Source organism: Berghia stephanieae, chromosome 11 (assembly GCF_034508935.2).
Source record: "Berghia stephanieae isolate SIO BIC M18660-M18661 chromosome 11, UCSD_Bste_1.3, whole genome shotgun sequence".
Taxonomy (NCBI): Eukaryota; Metazoa; Mollusca; class Gastropoda; order Nudibranchia; family Aeolidiidae; genus Berghia; species Berghia stephanieae.
The window spans coordinates 44,059,381-44,067,842 of NC_088370.1; the positions used below are offsets into that span (position 1 = coordinate 44,059,381).

At 38.7% G+C, this 8,462-nt stretch overlaps 1 long non-coding RNA gene across 1 annotated transcript in view; it reads left to right on the plus strand.

The window, feature by feature from the left end:
• LOC144957194 (uncharacterized) overlaps positions 1 to 359 on the plus strand; it is a 1,751-nt gene extending 1,392 nt beyond the window's left edge. The window contains exon 2 of the long non-coding RNA XR_013642096.1: positions 1 to 359. This exon is cut by the window's left edge and continues 1,240 nt beyond it. This is a non-coding gene — a long non-coding RNA (uncharacterized LOC144957194).
• The last annotated feature ends 8,103 nt before the right edge of the window (positions 360 to 8,462 follow it).

The following is an 8,462-nucleotide window of genomic DNA, read 5'->3' on the forward strand; positions in this document are numbered from 1 at the left end:
GTGTGTGTGGGTAAAGGTGTAATAAAAGATGAATTAAACCTTGGTGTGTGTATGTATGTGTGTGTGGGTAAAGGTGTAATAAAAGATGAATTAAACCTTTGTGTGTATGTGTGTGTGTGTGTGGGTAAAGGTGTAATAAAAGATGAATTAAACCTTGGTGTGTGTGTGTGTGTGTGGGTAAAGGTGTAATAAAAGATGTATTAAACCTTGGTGTGTGTGTGTATGTTGTGTGTTTGTTTAGAAGTATAATATATAATAATAACATTAGAGTTAGATCAAGGAGGCCAGATACACGGACCGGAGTGAAAGGGAGAGCCAAATTGAAATGAACATTTCTAATAAAAGAGATTTTGGTCCAACTCCTGACTGTGTAGAAAAGCATCATCATCATCATCGTTACCTTTTCCCCCTGGGTCAGGGTACGTATAGGTCACAGACAGTTTCCATCCTTCTCTATCCTGAGCTAACTTTTTTTTCCATTTCTTATCACATCTCTTTATATCAACTTCTTTAATTTTTCTCCATGTTCCCCGTGGCCTTCCCTCTATCCTGAGCTAACTTTTTTTTCCATTTCTTATCACATCTCTTTATATCAACTTCTTTAATTTTTCTCCATGTTCCCCGTGGCCTTCCCTCTATCCTGAGCTAACTTTTTTTTCCATTTCTTATCACATCTCTTTATATCAACTTCTTTAATTTTTCTCCATGTTCCCCGTGGCCTTCCCTCTATCCTGAGCTAACTTTTTTTTCCATTTCTTATCACATCTCTTTATATCAACTTCTTTAATTTTTCTCTATGTTCCCGTGGCCTTCCCTCTATCCTGAGCTAACTTTTTTTTCCATTTCTTATCACATCTCTTTATATCAACTTCTTTAATTTTTCTCTATGTTCCCCGTGGCCTTCCCTCTATCCTGAGCTAACTTTTTTTTCCATTTCTTATCACATCTCTTTATATCAACTTCTTTAATTTTTCTCCATGTTCCCCGTGGCCTTCCCCTTGATCTTCTGCCCTGAGGATTAAAAAAGTATCGGTCTACATTATTTATCCATTATATTATAATAATAAAGTGTTATTTTATAGCGCCAAACGCCAAAGCCTCAAAGCGCTTTACAATATACTTATCAAACCATAAACACACTCGTACCGAGCCAAACAGACACACACAACAGTCGCACACACTAACTAACTCGTATGCAATGAAATTGACATTCAACAAAATGGAATCAAAAATTAAAACATGTGATAATGGGTCAATAACTCTGTATGTAATTATAATTGAAAATCGTTATATGTGCTTTGCCTCTCTTGATCCCTCAATACTGGGTGGGGTTCCTGACCTCCCATAGTGGGCAGGGAGGTACATGCTGTGTCTTCTATCCTGACCTCCCATAGTGGGCAGGGAGGTACATGCTGTGTCTTCAATCCTGACCTCCCATAGTGGGCAGGGAGGTACATGCTGTAGTGTCTTCTATCCTGACCTCCAATAGTGGGCAGGGAGGTACATGCTGTGTCTTCTATCCCCCCGTACCCGTTTTCTAATTGTTTCCTGTCATTGTCTTGGAATGAGATTAGTTAGACTTAGTTTTGTCCTGTTCCTTGGCTGGGAGGAAAACAGTCGAATGTATAGTTATAGTTATAGTTTTGGGAGATGATAATTTTTTCCTTGTAAATCATCTCTCTGTTATGCATTGTGGTATGTTTAGTTTACATATTATATTATATGATTTGTAAACATTTGAGTGTATTCCTCTTAGTTGGGACCTGTGCTTGTGTCTGGATGAGCCTTTTAGGTGATCTCAAACTAAGTACTTTGACGGTGTGCTGCTGGAATCTACATCTGTTCCTTATTTGAACAAATTCCCCTTTGTCTGCCTTATTGTAATTCTAGAACGTTTTACTATCCCATTTTCTTCCATTTTACTGGCGCTGATATGACCTTAATGTGTTGCAAGCGCCGTAAAACCATTAAAAACATAACAAAACAAGATCCCTCAAAACTACACACCCCTCTCAAGATACGAGCATTCCAACGACGTTTTGGGATCTCAAAGCAATGTAGTAGCATTGTAAGCAGCAGTAGCAGGTCAGGATTGGACACAACCCTCAAGACATTTTGTGTTTTTTTTTCTCAGCGAAGTCAAAGTCACGTTTTTCCTGTGAAGTTCTGCCTTCAGTCGCTTGAACAGGAAAATGAACCCAAGTGTCATCACCTGAAATGATCTTTTTATTGAAATCATCTTTACATTTCAATAGCGATTGTTTTTGGATATATACGATCGACCAGTGTCCTATCCAAATGATAGGGTGCAATTGATATTGTCCGTTTCAGGCTATAGAAACCAGGATAAACTACTCCGACTCCATGGGCCTGTTGGCTTTGAGGGACTTCATTGATGCAACCAATAAATATGACACTGACTCGGACACTATCACAACCATGAGATCACTTCATTGGATTCAGTAGTCTGATGTCACGCCGCCCGGCAACGGCGGCCATCTTGGCTCTAAACAAAGAATAACATTGCTTTTTATTCTTCATGCTGGCTAGAACTTTTCATATCCCTTGTGATCAGAATGTGTAAAAGTCAAAACATAATCAAATTTATGTTTTTTTCCCTCTGGATACGCTTTTATGCTCGCCGGGGAAATATTTCATACGGGCGTCCGCCATTGTTCCGATAGTTTAGAGCTAGTGTTACTAAGTTACCATGCGTCATTGGGAAGGAAGTGACGTTACGACTATTGAAGAGTATTGCCTACACTGGACAGTCGCTTAATACAGTCTGGATTGTCTGCCCTTTACAAAGAGCATCGAGCACAAATTAAAATTGCAACTTAAACCAATTGTATCCACAACAGCCAACAAGCAGACAAAGCACCCGTACCACTACCACCCACCCCTTTACATACACAATCAACAGATCAAACACAGCATACAGTGGAAATCGGTTATAACGAGAACCCCAATCCAAGCATAAATTCTCGTTATTCCCGAGCTCTTGTTATAACCAATTTTCAAGAGACAATTGGTCCAGTACGAAAATAAATTTTAAAAATGAGAATAAAATATAAATAAAATTCCCTTTATTCATTTCATAGGGGAAATTCGTCTCCAGGGTCTATTCCAAGGGCAGACTGGAATAACTCGGACATCAGTGGGTGTGCAGCGCCGCAAACTGAGCTAGGGCGAGGTGACCTGCTCACTCCAGGAAGCAAAGACGTACTGCTGCCCCATTTATTTGACCTTGCCTGCTCACTGAGACAGAAGGTCCTGGTCCACTGTGTTGCATAATCACGCCGTCTGATTTTTTTCCTCTCTTTTCGGGATCCCCCCGCTGGTTGAGGGCAGACAATTTTTTTTTCCGACAGAGACAACGCTGTGTAACGGCCAGGTACTCATTTTACACCCGAGTATGGCGAGAGAATGTGAGTAAAGAGCCTTTTCCAAGGACTCAACTGTGCGTAGAGCGAGGCTTGAATCCAGGACCTCCTGATCCGAAAGCGAGTGTCATATCACATGACCACATAGCCGCACATTCCAGGGCGGAGAGAGTTGTTGAATATGACATTGTTATTGTTATTGTCAGTGGCTGAAGAGTTTTGATAATCTTCGCTTGAAGAAGGTTTCTAAATCTGTTGTGCTCGCATGTGATTCGGGAAGGCTGTGTCAGGACTATAATAATATATCTAATATAATAATGATACATCATTTGTATACTATACAATACAAGCACATTTCATGAATTCATGCTCTTAAGTTTGTCTACGGTGCTTTACAATGCAGTTGTCTTCACAAAGGGCTGACAATTGGAAAAAAATTCGTTGTTTTCTTTTATTTCTGTTTTTTTTTCTCTTTGCAAAAAATTGAAGTGACATGGCATAATTTTTTATTTTTTTTTTGTATCGCTTGTGGTCTCAAAATATCACTGATTTTCATTGCGGCCTGAAAAACTTCAATTTTTTGCAAAGAAAAAAGCTAGAAAAGATGAATAATATCTGGAAAGGGCAGTGCATTCAAACAAAAATCAAAATCCTCAAAAGTGTTGTTTTCCCAACTGCAACATATGGATGCGAAGCGTGGACTATCAGCAAAGCAGAGAGCACAAAGATCACAACTTTTGAAATGGCATGCTACAGAATAATACTCGGAATATCATGGACTGAAAAACAAACAAACAAAGAAGTCCTGAGAAGGATCGGAATAAAATCACCAATTCTTCTTCAAACTGTAAAGAAATTGAAACTGAACTATTTTGGCCATACGGCTCGCCACGAATCATTAGAAAAGCACATTCTGCAGACAAGGGTAGACGGCAAAAGAGGAAGAGGTAAATCAACAAGAAGCTGGGAACAAGATATAGATAGAATGCGCTTGGCCAAGGAGTTCACAACATTGCCATCCGGAAGTATAACGGACCAACACACAAACTCTGTGTAACCATGAACTTTTATAGTCTGGTTAATACAGTTTAGTGAGAACAACTCACAAACGCCGATGGCAAAAACAGTAACAAAGGCCTGAGTGACGTCATCTGCATACTATCTATATGTGAATGGCTGGGAATGACAACAACTCAAGCAAGTAGACTGGCGGAAAACCGTAATCTGGTTCGCAAGAAAGTTCGGGAAGCAACGTCCTACGCAGGATCAGCTGACTAGTGTAGACCATTAACGTGTAAAAATTAAAAACATTAGCTTTGATACTACGCCTATAATTTGTCTCAGACAGAAAAATGTATTGAAAGGCATGGGGTAAAAGTGACCCTGGTAAACTACGGATATAGTCGGTGTCAGGCCAGGGTGAGTGAGTTAAAATAGGCAGTTTGGATTTAAATTTAAAAAATAAAAACTCCAAGAAAAGGTCAGGTGTGATGAGTGACTCAAAAAAAAAAAAAAAAACGAATTTGATGAACCAGCGATTCCCCTGGGCGGTGTGTGCCATCATCAATGATAATGAAACATGGAACTGATTGGGTGGGATTCCTGACCTCCCATTAGTGGGCATGGAGACACTTCACATACTGCGTCTTCTATCCCCCTATATCTTCTTTCCAACTTGTTTTCTCAGATTTTCTGTCTTTGTCTTGGCACTGGCCGGATACCCAAGCTGGGCGGGAGACAGTCAAATGTAAAGTTAGTTTTGGGAGATAATATTTTGTTTTCCTTTTAAATCATCTCTCTGTTATGCATTTTATTATGTTTTATTTACATATTATATAATGATTTGTAAACATTTGAGTGTATTCCTTTTAGTAGGATTTTGTGCTTGCGTCTGGGTGAGACTTTTAGGTGATTTCAAACGAAATACTTTGATAGTGATAGTGTGCTTTGAAATCTACATATGTTCCCTATTTGAATCAATTCCCCTTTGTCTTACCTTTTCTTGGGTGTTCTTATTGTAATTCAAGAACTTTTTACTAACCTATTTTCTTCCTTTTTACTGGCGCTGATATGACCTTAATGTGTTGCAAGCGCCGTAAAACTCTTTTAAAAAAAACAAAAAAACAAACAACTGTAACGGAAGATCCAGGACTACACGTCCCCATGGTAACGGAAGATCCAGGACTACGCGTCCCCATGGTAACGGAAGATTCAGGACTACACGTCCCCATGGTAACGGAAGATTCAGGACTACACGTCCCCATGGTAACGGAAGATCCAGGACTACACGTCCCCATGGTAACGGAAGATCCAGGACTACACATCCCCATGGTAATGAGGATGAAGCTGAAGAACAGGATGGAAAGATGTCACATTCTCAGGTCAGACTCGGATGTTTTGTCCACTGAGGACGCTCAGAAGACACCAACAAAGCATCATCTTTCAACTAAGAACACAACACATACAGTTCAACAACCATTTAACTAAGCAAAATTACAAAAGACACATCCCCTTCCTGCCCCCTATGTCAACACCCCAATGAAACAGTGACACGCCACTTGCTTAAATGTCAACCTCTTGAAGACCTGAGATGCACATTCCTCCCACAAAATCCAAGCATCAGTAACACACTTTATAGTCACCTGGAACAACTACAAAAGACGTCTAACTTCTACGTCATGGCACAAGACGAGGGGCTAGAGCTCAGGTGGTCGCTGGTTCGGATAAGTAAGTAAGTCCACCGAGGACGTGTCGTAGTCATAGGTACGGGAACTCCATCAAGGAACACAACAAAGAAGAATAGAATATTTTTGTTATTATTTTCTCTGACTGTTGCTATTTATTTTTGGGTAGCCCTATTCGTCCTTAAGGTCGAATAGTTTCAACCGTGGTTGCCGTACGTACGGACAAATCGTGATGCTTGCACTATTCGTCCTTCACACTAAAGCTGGGCAATATTCCGTTTTTTGCTTTTACTGAGCTGGATTCGAATCCACGTAATTACATGATATATCCGTATCGTCTTAAATGTTTCACAAACCCACCTCCTCTGTTTGTGAGTCAAATAATCAGTTATGTGTGTTTTTTTTTTTTAGGTGTGTGTGTGTGTGTGTGTGTGTGTGTGTGTTAATTTCGTGGGTTTTTTTGTTTGTTTTTTTCTTCTGGGATATGATTTTTATTCCAGAATGGTGATTGATTTCTTATAAGGAACAATTGTCGTGTTCTCCTATTGGTAAGTATCCAATTCAAATACCTGCTCGAGAGTTTGGGTTGGCTAGGCACAGAGGAAGATTCGGCAGGTTTTCTTTGTTTTGGTTTCTTTTTTTTTTGTTTTTTTTTTTTGGAGGGGGGGGGGGTTGTTGTTTTGTTTTGTTTGCTGTTGTTTTTTTTTTTTTTTTTTTTGGGGGGGGGGGGGGTTATTGTTCTTTTTTATTTGTTTTCTCTTGTTGGTATTTTCCCTGCTTTTGTTTGATTTGTGTGTGTGTGTGTGGTGTGTGTCTATTGTGTGTCTACGTGTGTTTTGCCTTTTTTACATTTTTTTTTCAATCTATAATAGTGGGTAAGCACTCAGTAACTATTTGTTTTAAATGACTAGTATTCAATTTGTCAAAATATTATATTAGTCATAATAGTATAAGCAGCGCAAGAAAAAAAAAACAACACCAAATTTCTGTATCTGTTAAGAAGCAGTTTTATAAAAAAATGTTATAATCTTGATAATTCAGTGAGTGCCATCAATAATAGCTTGAATTTAGCCAAAATTTTTGAACGATGTCGATACCTGTCCTTTAACTTCAGAAAATTTTGTTATAAGTTGTACAGTCTTGAGTAGACTAGCTGTATGACATAATGATAGATTTAATTCATGGCGAATTCAATGCGTTTTCAAATTGGCAGTAAACGAGGTAATTGTATAGACGGGATGGAATTTGGCGGCTTTACAACACGCAAATTAATTCCAAAGCCGAAAGCACAACCTCTGCATTTAAACTTATCTCCATAGACGATGTCAATATATTAAAGATTAATAAAGGACACTAATACCAAGTCCTCAATATTTTCAGTACTTCATTCGTTAGCTAATACTATTAAGTATTTGGTATCCACTTTTGCCCTGACGAGAAGTTAGAATGTCAACGGGCTGGGATTTAAAATGTCAACGGGTTGAAACTGGGTGAAATAGAATGATACAGAACATAAAAGCCCAGTTCGGCCTAAGAACAATAACTTGCCTATGTTCTTAAACTCAGAACAAGGGGTAATGTTGTCAGGGGGTTGGGGTTGTTGTTTTGATCTGGGTATGGTCTGATAAAGTTACGATTACTGACCAAAAACAAATTCCTAACTTTAGTTTAAAATTAAAAAATAGAAAGACGGAAATATATACATAATAAGATTGATATATTTAAAACAATGGTTACAAGAAAAATAAATCCACGATTTTTCTCAATAATTCTGTTCTCAAACAACTTTGTATGCAAATGCTGTATTCCAGATGTGTAATTTGGCTTATCGCCACTCAAGGTGGTATTTCAATAGATATTATTACAACTAACGTGTCTATGTACGCAGTGATACAGACCTGCCAAGCATTCGACTTATTGTATTATAGTGGAAAAAAGAATACCGTTTCGAAAGGGATTTGTGCTGCATTGTAGGTTAACAAACACGCAGGTCTGACATCCGAATCCACTTATGGGCCTGGTTTAACATTGTTGTATAATGTATTTTGCGTCATTTTTTAAAAGAGTTCTATTACAAGAATGAGCCCATAAGGAAATGGTTATCAGACCTAAAAATAATTGCACGTCGATCCACGTCAATTTTAAAACCATCACCATCACTACCACAAGCACTTTTACAACATTATCATTACCATCAGAATCGCTACCACCATCATTTGCACAATATCATAAGTATAATCAGCACCACAATCAATATCACCACCACAGCATTATACCTACCATTACCATGGTCATATCAACTATTGCCATCACGAGCAAAATCATAACTATCATCTCAGCCACCACCGCTCTAGGAAACAATCGTTTTAAATATCAATACCATACGCGCACACAA